The 14,052-nt window shown below is 43.9% G+C and overlaps 1 protein-coding gene across 1 annotated transcript in view; it reads left to right on the forward strand.

Moving 5' to 3' along the window:
• The window catches only part of RRBP1 (ribosome binding protein 1), a gene marked incomplete in the record, with an annotated part of 1,023,325 nt that overhangs the window by 315,687 nt on the left and 693,586 nt on the right, over nt 1-14,052 (forward strand).

The raw sequence follows: 14,052 nt of genomic DNA on the forward strand, positions 1-14,052 counted from the left end.
TTGTAGATGACACCTTCTTGGAATCTAGCCTGGCCCCAGACACTTTACCTCCAGTTCCCAGGAAACCTGACCGGTATTACAGAGTACCTGACTCTCACAAGTTCCTCTTTAAGAATCCTACTGTGGATCCTAAGACCATTTCACAGGGACCCAGAGGCATTAAGGCTACTACTGCCAAAAACCCTACTCCCTCTGATAGAGATTCCAGGGCCCTGGACAAATGGGGTAAGAAGATATACACTTCTGCTACTTTGGCCATTAGGGCCTTAAACTGCCAATTTCATAAGTTAAATTATCAGCAGCATATTATTGGATTACTTAAACAGAAACAAACTAAATGAAAACTCCAGCCAAGCTAGAACTTCCAATGAGTGACCTCCCAAACCTTCTGTAATAGAGGCACATGGGATATATGCAAATGACCCTTACGAACATCAGGTGTTTCAGCTGTATGGCAATTCTGATTGCCCATGACTTTTACATGTGAAGTCGTTTTAATGGACAATTTCAGGCCAATAAAGCCAAACCCCACTAGCCGTGGATATGCATATTTCAGCCTTGTTATGACCTCATAAGCATAGCATAAGCAGAGCGTTTAACTAACCATAAAACACATTGTTGTTATACCCAGCTGATGTCCATTACCATTAGGGTGACTGCAAAATATCCCAACTAACAAATTAAAACAAAGAGTTAGAAGGTCACATTGAAAAACCAATCAGAAAAAAATAAATGAAAACTCCAGCCAAGCTAGAACTTCCAATGAATGACCTCCCAAACCTCCTGTAACAGAGGCACATGGGATATATGCAAATAACCCTTATGAACATCAGGTGTTTCCCCAATGTGCCTGTGTTACAGGAGGTTTGGGAGGTCACTCATTGGAAGTTCTAGCTTGGCTGGAGTTTTCATTTAGTTTTTTTTCTGATTGGTTTTTCAGTGTGACCTTCTAACTCTTTGTTTGGATTACTTAAACAGGAAATGATGTTTATTCCCAACTATGATCAAAGTAAAAAATTACAGGATTTAATGCATTCTGTTGAACAAGTTGGTAAACATACTTTGCAATGCGGTTTTGTTTCCTTAGAGGCATCTTGCAGGGCTGCTGTCACTGGGTCTGTACTTAGAAGGCATGCTTGGCTTAAGGAGCAAACTTTGCCAGATCATATTAAAGCTAAATTACTGGATGCTCCCTTAAACCAAGACCGCCTGTTTGGCAACAAAGCAGAAAAAGTACTTAGGAAAAAGCTAAATCTATGCAAACTGTTAAAAATTTCCTGCAAGTACAACCTCCCAGATTTAGTAGGCACTGGCCTTCTAAGAATTGTTCCTTTCCTGTCTCTTCCAGGCCTTCTCAGTCCAAACCCAGGGCCAGCAGACCACCCAGGCTTCAGTCCTAAGGAAGCAGTGGGGGGGCTCCCACTTCCAAAGCTAGAAGTGATAACACACGCCCCCCCCCCCTAGTAAACTGTCACAATGACTTAACCTTAAACCTTCCAAGCCCTGCTCAACTGACTGTTCCTTTAGGGGGAAATAACTCCCTGCATGCAAAAAACTGGGAACTCATTACCCAAGACAAATGGGTTCTAAATAGTTTCCCAAGGATACAGATTCCACTTCCATTCCTTACCAACCCCACACGGTTGGCCAGACCCTCCCCCAAATCAGTGGACACAGGCTCAACATCAGGTACTTAGTCTTCTATGTATCTGGGCTATTCAACCTGTCCCAGAAGAGGAATGGGAACAAGGTTTTTACTCAAGACTTTTCCTGGTACTCAGAAAAGACAATTTCTGGCGTCCTATCCTGGATCTGTCCATCTTAAACACCTTTTTTGGTAATCCCAAATTTCAAAATGCTAACTCTTCTTCAGCTGCTTCCCATGCTAGGCAAAAATTCCGGGTTGGCAACATTGGATTTTAAAGGAAGCTTACCTGCACATCCCAATAAGGGAATTTTGCAGAAAATACCTACACTTCAGAGCAGGCTACATTATCAGATGTTGTGTAGTCCAGTCTCACCTTCATTTTTACGTATGAGTTCGGAGCCGATCCTTGGCTCCGACTCGGCTGATTTATAGGCTCGAAGATTTCTGGTTGGCAAGTGGCTAAGCAGGTATCCCATAGTGCACCAGTACAAACCCCAGATCTCATTTGCCGCATTGACGACTTCAGTTGTGCTTCTCTTGGCTCTGGATAAGTGTTAACATTTTCTTGCTTATATTGCTTAAAATCTTGCTCAAAGTTATAATTAGTGTAGTACAATAGTTTTTGCATTAGTATTTGTTAGTGTAGGGTTGCTAATTCTTAGGTAATTAACTCCTTTGCACCCCTTGTTGCAAGCATTGGCCTTGGGCCTGTTAGTGTGCTTTGTGGTATCCTGTGTACCAGTTTTAGATTTATTGTTAGTGCTGATAGCTTGATAAACACTAGCATTGTTCTAGTCTACGGTTTCATAGAGCAGTTTGGTTTTGGCGGTTATCCGCTGGTGATTTTTTACAGTGGTGGAGTTCGTTGTTTGAAACTCCAGTTTCAGCTTCCTCTGTTAATCCATAGCAGAATAAGGGTTTTCTGTGCGTGTGAGTTTTTACTGGTCTGTTTAAGTTAGAAGACCTAGCTGTCCCTTTCCTTTCTGGACTAGGCCACTTTAGTTAGAGGACCTACTCCTCGTGGTGTTTCTTTCCTCCTTCGGGGCTAGGCCCATTTAAGTTAGAGGACCTGGTCCTCCCTTTTACTTCTCTTCTCGTCTGTGTGTTACCTCTAAAGAGATTAAGGAGCACAAGCCTTCGGGCTTCAAAAAATGCATGGTGCTCCCAAAAAATGTCACTGACGGATGGTCATGGTCTGTGTGTCTATTGCTTAGGGGTCATCCATTTGCAAGACACTTGCTTGTTTTGTCATGCCTTCTCCCCTAGAGTGTTACAGGAGAAGAGGAACAGGCTAATTCTAAAGGGTCTTTTAAAGCCTGCCTTTGAGGAAGCCTTGTCAAGCTCTTCCTCTTCTTCAAAGTTCACTAAATCTGCTAAGCCTAAGTCTTCAAAAAGACCTTCTCTGGCACCAGCTGGTGTCACTGAGCCACCTCCTAAAGTTACAAAAATTGGCCGTATCGGCTCCACTGCCTTCGGAGCTGACTGAGAGCAGCATTGTGGTGACAGGGTCAGATCCTAGTTTGTCGGAGCTGACTACTGAATTTATGGAACCTGCTATTCCTCCAAGTTCAAGATCCCCGACTATGTCCTCCAGGTCTTCCAGGAGCCTTTCGGAAGAAGATGTGGAGAGGGTGGTTCTGAGACTGCTGAAGTCGTCTGCCCTATCTATGTTGTTGTCGGCTCCAACCCAGTCTGTTCTGGAGGCTATGGAACCAGTTATACCCTCGATTGTTATCCCTCCTCTGAGCCAAGCTGGTCTGCCTGAGTCGGAGGGCTTGTGCTATTGGTGGAACCCTCGGCCCCAGCTCCACTTGCGGTTGCTTTGGAGCCGAGTTGTGCTCCAACACTTTTGGTGTCATCCATTATGTCCAGGGACCGAAGCTCTCTGGTCGGCGCCGACAGGGACGGTTGGAGTCTGTCTTCGGTTCTGAGTCTTCCTCTCGGTACTTCGGCTAGGGGGAGTTCGGACTCCGCGTCTATCTCTGAGCCGATAGCTCTGGCGCCGATGGCATCCTTGGTCTCTTTGGAGAGGGAGAGATCCTCTGAGCTGGAGAAGTCGGCATTTGAGATGGTGAGGAGCGTGCTGTCCAAGTCACCAGTTACCACCAAGAGTACCAGTACTCTTCCCCCCTAGAGCACCCACTTCTATCTCAGCCCCTACTCTTTCCGGAGACAGCAGAGACCCTCAGCCTCAGAAGCCACTGGCTGGTGGCCCCTACTCTTCCGTGACCTCCCCAAAATACCCTTCTGAGGAGCCCCCCAGGAAGAAGACATGCAAGAAGAAGCATGTTGACTCCCAGGATGAGTCTTTGACATCTGACACTGACCTCAAGGAGTCGGAAGGGTCCCCCAAGTCATCCTCTGATGATGTCTCCTTCATGGACATCCTGGAGATCCTTAAGCAAAGGTGCGGCTGGCCCAGTGTCAACCCTTTTGATGAGGAGTCTGTGTACCTGAAGGCTTTTGGGTCTCAACCTTCTGCCTCTTGGGTGTCTCCACCTTTTGACGAACTGATGGATTTAGTTAGTCAAAAGGTGTGGGATACTCTTGATGCCATGGAGCCAGCCCCTAGGAAATCCAGATAAATAATTTTTGTCCAAAGGTGTCCCAGTGGATGCCATGGTGGTGGCGGTGGCCACTAAGAAGGAGCTTGCTGAGACTTCTTGTCCATCCGCCGAATAAGGAGGCTCGACAGATGGACAGGTACGGGAAGCGTGTCTTCAGTTTAATGGCTTTTACTCTTCGATCGTTGAACTATCTCATTCACTTCACGAGATTGCAGAGGGATTTCTGCAAGGAGTTAGGAGATTCTCTACAGGGTACATGTATTGAGGGAGTCCCTGATAATATTTCTGCTTAGTTGTCCATGTTAAATTCTATAGTTAACTCCTCCATGCCACTTATTTCTTATGCGGCTGATGGAGCGCGTAGAGCAGCGGGTTCAGGAGTTGCCCTAAGGCGTCACTCCTGGATGCGCTTGTGTAATTTTGCGGAACTGTTCAAGTCTACTTTCACCAATGCCCTATTTGATGGATGCTCATCATGTTACCCTGCTGCAGTCATTACACTTGGGTTATCCTGTCGTCAGGCGGTCCCGCAGTTGGCCAGATTTCCAAAGTCTTGGTTTGACTTCGGTTGCAGTCGCCTCATCCCTGACATCAGTGCACCAGGGGTATATATATTGCAACCGATACCATTTTCTTCAGTCTTTCTTGCCGCGCGGTGCCCGAAGCAGAAGCAGTTCGCAAGTGCCGGTCGGCCGACTCCAGATTTTCGAATTTCAGACCGAAGTCTTCTATAAAGCTAAGTACCCCGTTGGGGAAAATTTTCTTGCCTCAAACCTTAAACCTGGCTGCATGGCAAATCAATTAAGCATTCAACCAGCCCCTCTTTCACAAGCAGTGCTGGATGTTATTCTAGAAGCCAGGAGGCCAAGCACCAGGAAGGCTTACTCGGACAAATGGAAAAGGTTTTCTGCTTGGAACCAAGCTAAAGGCCAAGACACAACTCAGCCTCATATGCCTCACATTCTGCAGTATTTAGCTGAGATGTTGCATAAAGGACTTTCCTTCTCCTCAATTAAAATCCATGCTTCAGCTATTTCAGCTCACTACGACACAAATCCACCTTTATTTTCAAATCCTCTCCTAAGGCAGTTCCTCGGAGGGGCGAAAAACATTAGACCACCTAGGAGAGCCCCTACACCAACATGGGACCTCAATTTTGTTCTGGAAAAACTAACGCTACCTCCCTTTGAACCAGCTCTTTCTGCAGACCTTCAGTTCCTTTCTTGGAAGACTGCCCTGCTCCTGCAATAACTTCTGCTAGGAGAGTTTCAGAATTGCAGGCACTTATGGCAGTGGAACCTTTCCTCATTTTTCATCAAGACAGAGTTTCTGTACAAACTAATCCTTCCTTCATGCCTAAGGTGGTTTCCAGTGTAGCTCTAAATCAAACCATCCACCTACCCACTTTCTACCCCAATCCCCAGAACAAAGGTGAGAGACTCCTGCATTCCTTGGACATTCACAGGCAGCTTCGTTACTACTTGGATAAAACTAAGGCTTTCAGAAAAACTGACCAGCTCTTTGTTTCCTATGCTACAGCCTCTCAAGGAAGGCCCTATCCAAGCAAACCATTTCTAAATGGATAGGCCATTGCATCAAATTCTGCTATACCCATCATGGGAAACCAGTTCCTCCTACCATTAGATCCCACTCTACCAGGGCAACAGCTACCTCTACAGCCTTTCTCAGGGGGGTTCCTACCAAGGAAATCTTAGAAGCTGCAACTTGGAGTTCAGTGCACACCTTCACCAAACACTATCACTTACCTCTTTATTCCAAGTCCAGGGCAGGCTTCGCTACTGCAGTTCTGCAGGGTCTCATTGCCTCCACTAACCCTCTATGATGCCTCCACCCTACCTTAGCTTTGGGACTCAACCCAAGTGTAATGACTGCAGCAGGGTAACACGATGAACATAGTACAGTTTTGTACCTACCATAAATGTAGATGTTCGAGTGTTCACCCTGCTGCAGTCCTGGTTACCCTCCCTCCAACCCCTCTGATCTACTGGCTAAACCTCTGCTATGCCTTACTGATGTATTTGCTTATAGCTGAAGGGATTTTGTGTTTGTACAGTGTTCACACCATTTGGTACTGATTTGCAGCACCTTTTTGGGGGCACCTGACATCTGGGGCAAGAAAAACTGAAGAAAATGGCGTCTGTTGCAATATATATACCCCTGGCGCACTGACGTCAGGGATGAGGCGACTGCAACTGACGTCGGACCAAGACTTTGGAAATCCGGACGACTGCGGGACCGCCTGATGACAGGATAACCCAAGTGTAATGATTGCAGCAGGGTGAACACTCGAACATCTACATTTATGGTAGGTACAAAACTGTACTTTCCTCATTGTTTGGATCTAAGGTGAAGGACACACTCACTCTGTGTGAGTAAGAAGGCAAGACGCTCTCTGCCGTGAGAGTACGTTTTACTGTTCCCTCTAGACCATACCCTAAAGGTCAAAGGGGCAGTAAAATGTGGTTCAAAAAGTCCCAGAGGGTCTTTCCGGACACACGGGATGAACCCTCCTTCAAAGGCAGAGGAGGAAATGGGAGACGTCATCGTAGAGGCAGGGGCGGTCCGCAATACCAACAAGATCGGGATTCCTTTCGGGAATGGCCTTATCAGTGCTCCTGATATGGGGCCCAACTGCATTTCTCTGGGGCCAGTCGGGGATCACATTTCGTTGTATCCAGAAGACTGGCTAAGTATAACCCAAGACAAGTGGATACTAAGAGTTGTTACCAGAGGCTATATCATACCCTTTTCCCTTCCACCGTTTGTTCCCAAGAAGATCCCAGTTGTGACACCCAATCTCAGGGATCAGGCAACTGTGGAGATCAACAAGTTGCTCTTAAAAAGAGTCATCCAGTCTGTCCCAGCAGACTAGATCGGATCCGGAACTTACTCCAGGTTCTTTTTAGTCCCAAAACGAACAGGAGACTGGAGGCCAATATTGGACCTCAGCAGGTTAAACAAATCCGTGAGGAAGGACAAGTTTCGGATGGTAACACTGCAGTCGATACTCCTTTGTTAGAGAAAGACTGTTGGATGTGCTCAATAGATCTCCAGGATGCCTACTACCATATAAAAATGGACAAGGCATTCAGGAGCCATATACGCTTCTGGCTGGGAGCCAGTCACTATTAGTTTTGTGCTCTGCCCTTTGGTCTCACCACAGCCCCCCAGGGTGTTCACCAAATGCATGGCAGTAGTCACAGCTCACCTGAGACGTCAGGGATTCCAGGTGTTTCCGTAGTTGGACGACTGGCTCCTGACCACCCCCACCAGGCATCTACTTCTCCAAAACAGGGAAGCCACTATTCAACTTTGTGCTCAATTAGGGATCTCCATAAATTGAGAAAAATCTGCGTTTATGCCCTCTCAATCTGTGATTTTTATAGGAGCAGAGGTAGACACAGTGAACATGACAGCTCGTCTTCACACCAAAAGGGCACAAAATTTAATCTTTCAAATTCAACGTTTTCTCCCGTTGAGGAAGGTCAAAGCAAAGTGGGTTCTTCAGCTCTTCGGGACTATGGCATCCACCATCCTATTAATACCATTAGCCAGGTTGCACATGAGAATTCTCCGGTGGCTTCTGTCTTCCCAATGGTCCTTCCAATATCTTCTGCTGAATCACCCTATTCTGCTGATGGAATCATACAAGGAGGACCTCCTTTGGTGGATAGCACCCAACCAGTTGACAACGAGCTCCCCCTTTGTTCCTGCCCAACCTGTTGCCACTGACCACGGATGCCTCCCAGATTGAGTGGGGGGGGCATTATCTCAGCAGGACTGTCCAAGGCACATGGCAAGAACATGAGGCTTACCTGCATATCAGTGTTCTGGAGATGAGGGCGGTGCTCCTGGCATTGCAAGCATTTCAAGACCTTCTTCCTCTAGGGACTATTGCGATACAATCAGACAACATGTCGGTAGTTTGGTACATCAACAAACAGGGCGGTACCGGATCATACCCACTCTGTCATGAGGCCATGCGAGTTTGGGAATGGGCAATTTCTTCCCAGCGCTTTCTGGTTGCAACGCACATTCCAGGGACGACCAACATGATAGCAGACAAGCTCAGCCGGGCGATCCTACTGCCTCATGAATGATTCAGAAAGCCAGACGGCTGGGATGCAAGTTAATCCTCATTGCTCCTTACTGGCCTCGTCAGGTTTGGTTCCCCCCTCCTCGAGCCTCTTCTCCTGAATGATCCTTGGATTCTGGACCCAGTTCCAGATCTGTTGACTCACGTTAGTCTCAATTCATCCCTCAATCCACACCCTCAAATTGCCAGTGTGGCTGCTCCAGTTCCATCTCTAGTCAGGCTTCACGATGTATTTTCCTCAGTGTTATATATTCTTATGTCCTCCCATAAACCTTTAACTAGGAGAGTATATGGCAGTAAATGGAAAAGAGTTTCTGTTTGGGCACAGAAAATGAATGTAGATCCCTACACTGCTTCTCTCCCTGTGATTTTGGAATTTCTCTCCAAGCTTTTTCAGCAAGGATCTGCCGCTGCCATTATCGGAGTTCACTTGGTTGGTATTTATTTCCATTTAAGGTTTCCAGATACCAGTTTAATGTCTCATAAGCTATGCAAGACCTTTTTGAAAGGAGCCACTCTGTTGAGGCCACCACTCCAAGAACCTGTGGCTTCTTGGGATTTAAATTTTGTGTTGTCCAAACTGACATCTTCCCCGTTTGAACCTTATCACTCATCTTCATTGAAATTTTTGTCTTGGAAGACTTTGTTTTGGCTATCACATCAGCTAGACTGGTATCGGAGTTACAAGCCTTGCCTGTTAAGCCACCTTATTTGACCTTTCATAAAGACAGGGTCTCACTGCGTACTAACCCCTCCTTTGTTCCCACACCATCTTAAATCAGTCCATAGAACCCCCAGTTTTCTTCCCTAATCACTGTAATGCAGCAGAATATTGGTTTCATCAGCTAGATGTTCATAGACAACTAAGTTTTTATTTGCATCGGACCAAGGAGTTTAGGAAATCAGATCAACTATTCATTTTCTTTTCTGAATCCAGATTGGGCTTACCAGTTTCTAAAGTGACACTATCTAATTGGATTTCTAGTTGCATAGCCTTTGTCTACAGTTCGGAGGGCAGACCTTTACCCTTCAAGATCAAGGCTCATTCTACCAGGTCTCTGTCTACCTCTGCAGCCTTTCAAGCCAGGGTCCCACTTGATAATATTTGTGTAGCAGCTACGTGGGCTACCCCTAAAACTTTACAAATTGGATTTAGCTTCCAGGGGTAGAGCATCCTTTGGCTCCACTGTGCTCTGGAGTATTTTCCAGTGAGCCACCCAAGAATAAGGCACTAGGGATGCTGTCCCATACGTAAAAATGAAGGTGAGATTGGACTACACAACATAAAGAAGTTATGTACTCACCATAACGTTCCATGTTGGTAGTCCATCTCACCCTTCACTTTTACCAACCCGCCCTCCTGCCCCCATCCTGGAAGAATCTGGAGATATTAATATTTTGGTTATCTTTGGTTGGAGACCCTTTAGTATTGGTTTGTCTGTTATGGTTATTTCTTCTAATGAGCACCAAACAAGATCTGGGTTTGTACTGGTGCACTATGGGATATCTGCTTAGCTACGAGCCAACCAGAAGTCTTAAGAGCTTATAAATTGGCCGAGTCGGAGCCGATCCATACGTAAAAATGAAGGGTGAGATGGACTACCAACATGAAATGTTATGGTGAGTACATAACTTCTTTTTCTCTGCACTGACCTTTGGCTTATATACTGCACCCAGGGTATTCACAAAGTGCCTAGCTCCAGTCATTGCATACTGCAGGCAAAGAACTATTTAAATATGAAAAAACACAGCAGCACTGGATGTAGCACAGCAGAATATCGAATTTATTGTAAGTAAGCGCTTCCAAGGGTTCACCACTTCATCGTTCTTAGATAAAAATGACTTAAAACAGCCACATTAAATAGTATTCCAATTGACATTAATTATTTCAGTTAAAAACAAATTATTTAAAGCCATACTTAACATTTTTAAAAACATCACAGCATACATAAACTAAAAACTAGTGTCTCAACTGTCTCACTTTCAGGAAAGGTTTAATGGAGACCAAACATTTTAAAAACATCACAGCATACATAAACTGAAAACTAGTGTCTCAACTGTCTCACTTTCAGGAAAGGTTTAATGGAGACCATATTATTCAAACCAGATGCTTTATCAGCGTGCAGTAACATAATCTATTTTTGTTCAGCCACCTCAGTCATATTCCTCATATCTCCTCCCCTTTTTCTGACTGCAGGTATTTCCAAGAAACTTAAACACATGCTCGCTACCTTCAGTCTTGATGTGCATAGCCAAGGCACTACTTTCCTTTTTATTTCTTGTATCCCTCATATGTTCAAGTATCCTGTAGTCATGCCAATATAATATGAAAAACATTTGACACAATAACTCAAATATATTACATTGACTGTTTTACAGTCGGCGTAGTGAGAGGGCTATATTCTGTAGCCTAGCTTTAGGGTGTACAAAGTTAGTACCTGTCTGTATATATGCACAGGCAGTACAACTCCTGCATGCATATGTACCTACTCTGTCTGAACGAAGAGTAGTCCTATTTAAACTAGATTTATAACAAAGATGGTTCTTTAGGGTTTTATTATTTCGAAAGCTAAACTTAGGTTTGTCTCCTGCTATCTCCTTCAACCCATCCAAAGTAGAGAGTATATTCCAGTTCTTATTGGTGACATTGCAGATCATATTAATATTACTAGCAAATGTCAAAGTTATTCTCAAATCATTACTACTCTCATTAGTGATCTGTCGTAGCATCTCACTACTCTCAACAACACTACCTACATGTGGGTCACATACTGTTGCATTGTTGGTAAAGTATGGTTTACACCTACCATGTGTATCTTTCCATGCCACTTTAATGTGCCTGTCTATATCTTTACTTTTATAACCCCTTTCTATAAAATCCAGTTTAAGGGATTCTAGAGCTGAATTCAGCCCTGCATCATCATTATGTAATCTCATCAACCTGACCACCTGTCCTTTTATTATATTACGTTTGCAATGGTTCAGGTGCATACTTGTATTGTACAATAGGTTATTTTTTCTAACCGGTTTCCTGTACAGATTAGTTTTAACAGTATTGAGCGAATGATTACTAACAGTCGCATCTAAAAATTCCACCTGTAACTATAATTGTATGTGAATCTCAGAAAATCAGTGGTCTTATTGAGATAGTGGATAAACTCTCTTAATCTTGTCTCAGTTCCATGCCATAATAAAAAAAATCATCCACAAATCTAGTATACCACAAGACAGAGGTGGCATAGGTCATATTAGAGAGTATAAACTCTGTTTCCCATTGCACCAATGAAAGGTTGGCGTAGCTGTTGGCACAGGCTGTGCCCATTGCCACGCCAACCTTTTGAATGTAATATTCATCATTGAACATAAAAATGTTGTTATGTAAAATAATGTCCAATAGGCAACAAGTCAAGCGTGTTTTATCACCCTTGAACCCCCTTGCTATGCAATAGTTCACTAATACTATCAATACCCCATTGATTCAGTATGACCGTGAACAGGGATACAATGTCCATAGTAACAAAGTAACATTCAGAATAGTCAGGTCTCCATTTCATTTGTAATAATGCAAAAAAAGTTTTAGTGTCCCTTAGAACAGTCTCGCACTGTCTTCTAATATGTGATGTAAGTTCTTTTCGACAAAAATGGATAGGGATTCTGTAGCCCACCCTCTGCCAGAGACTGTAGGTTGCATGGGTGGAGTACTAGGACATTTATGAACTTTTGGCAAACCATATACAGTTGGTACCACTGGATGTTCAACTGAGAAGTATTCAAAGAGTGGCTCTGATATCATATTAGTAGATCGAAGATCAGAAATGCTATACTGTCCATAACAGCTTTAACAGTAGCTACTGATATACATTCGTATGTATCACTTTGACTTAAGCGAACATACATTTGTCTGTGATACAGCTCCTTATCTAAAATAACTGTACCTCCACCCTTGTCAGTGGGTCTAATTTCTATGGAAGTTAGTTCTCCCAGTTCTTTCAGTGCATCATACTCTTCTTTAGACATCTTGTGGTAGATTTTAAGTTCATCTTCACTATCAAAACTATCCCTGATCTGTTTATCACAGATCTCCACAAAGGTATCAATAATAGCATTGCTGGGTGGAACCAACACACTGGGTTTTTTAAAAATCAATTGAATAGTATTTGTATTATTAAAAAACACACGCAATGTCAATGTCCTGGCAGATGGCCTTAAATCTTTAAGAACATCAGTTATTTGTGCTTTTCTAGCCAATACAAAGCTGAGCCCTTTGCCCAATAACAGTCTCTGAGCATCAGTCAATTCATACGTTGAAATGTTAAAAAAAATCAAACCTGTTTGGATCTTTTGCCCCTTCTGTTCCAATCCTCCGTACTTTGCATTCTCCTTGTTTTTTGGTTTCTCATTCGACTCCTGGACCTTCCCCTAATCGGGAACAGTTTGTTTGATAAAAAATTACTCATGTCTGACATCGTTGGTGTTACAGTCTTTACTGCTAAAAGCAGCAACATTCGACCTTTGCAATCTGTGTTCCTTAGATTTAACAAGCTGTTCCTCATGCTTACAGTCAGTTCCTGATACCAGGCTACGCATATCGTTCCTATTACCTGTAGCAGAATCATGCCCCAACTGAGAATCCACTACAGGTGATGCTATCACTACGTTGCCTCCTAGTTCTGGTTCACTTCTAAGTGGGATGGGCGGGAGGTGTTCCACAGAGACAATAGGGGCGGAATCATTACTAACATTGCTGGTAGTCTCAACAACCACACCCTCATGTCCTATAGGGCATGTATCATTCCTGCTTCTATTCCACGAGAAAACATTGCCATTTCTGAAGTCACCAAAGTCTCTCTGCAACTTTCTGACTTTGGTTACTTGCAACCTTTTCTCATAGTTCTGAATGTTCTCATACAGGGTATCCATCTTATCACCTAACACAATTGGTGAATAATTATCATAAATATCAATCTGTAGCCTGTTGATTTCAGACATTAGCTCTTCCTCTTGTGGGCGAAAAAATCAATAAGCAGTTGCAAATACCTTGCGCTACATTCGAGGTTGATCAGTTGCCATTATCAAAGCAGCTCTGGAGGTTGGGTAGTATTAGGTGATCCTTGGTAGAATCATTGTATCACTGCAAATGTAGTTGATTAGCCTGGGGAGTCACATGGGCATAGGCAGTTGTTAAAGTAGTGGGTTTTGAGTAGTGTTTTAAATTGTGGAGCAGATCTTGTAGAAGTTATGTGTTTTGGAAGTGAGTTCCAGACTTTTGCTATAGAACAGGCAAAAAGATTTGCCAGCCTCATTCCTATGTTTGATGACATTTATGTGATTTTGGTCTGTTGATCTTAAGGCTCGGGTGGTAGTGTAGGGTTGTATTAGGTCTTGTAAACTGGAGGTTTTATTTGGGAGGTAATATAGTTTGTGGGCTGTGGAGAGTTGAGTGGTAAGAAGTAATTGAGGCAGCACAAGCCAGTTGAGCTGTTTGAGGGAAAGACAGTGGTGGGCTCTGTTAGAGGCACCTGTGGCAAATTTGGTAATCTTGTTGTAGTAAGATGCCATTTTGCTTTGTTCGCTGTGGCAAAGATTAGTCAGGATTGGGGAGGCATACAGTAGGGTGGATAATAGGTGGGTTCTGGTAATAGTGGCTTTGGTATAATTGGTCATGAATTGCTTATTCCTGTACAAGAGACCTAGCTTTTTGTGAACGTTTTGGATTGTTT

The sequence above is a fragment of the Protopterus annectens genome, chromosome 1.part2, assembly GCF_019279795.1.
Source record: "Protopterus annectens isolate FY-2018-M chromosome 1.part2, PAN1.0, whole genome shotgun sequence".
Taxonomy (NCBI): domain Eukaryota; kingdom Metazoa; phylum Chordata; order Ceratodontiformes; family Protopteridae; genus Protopterus; species Protopterus annectens.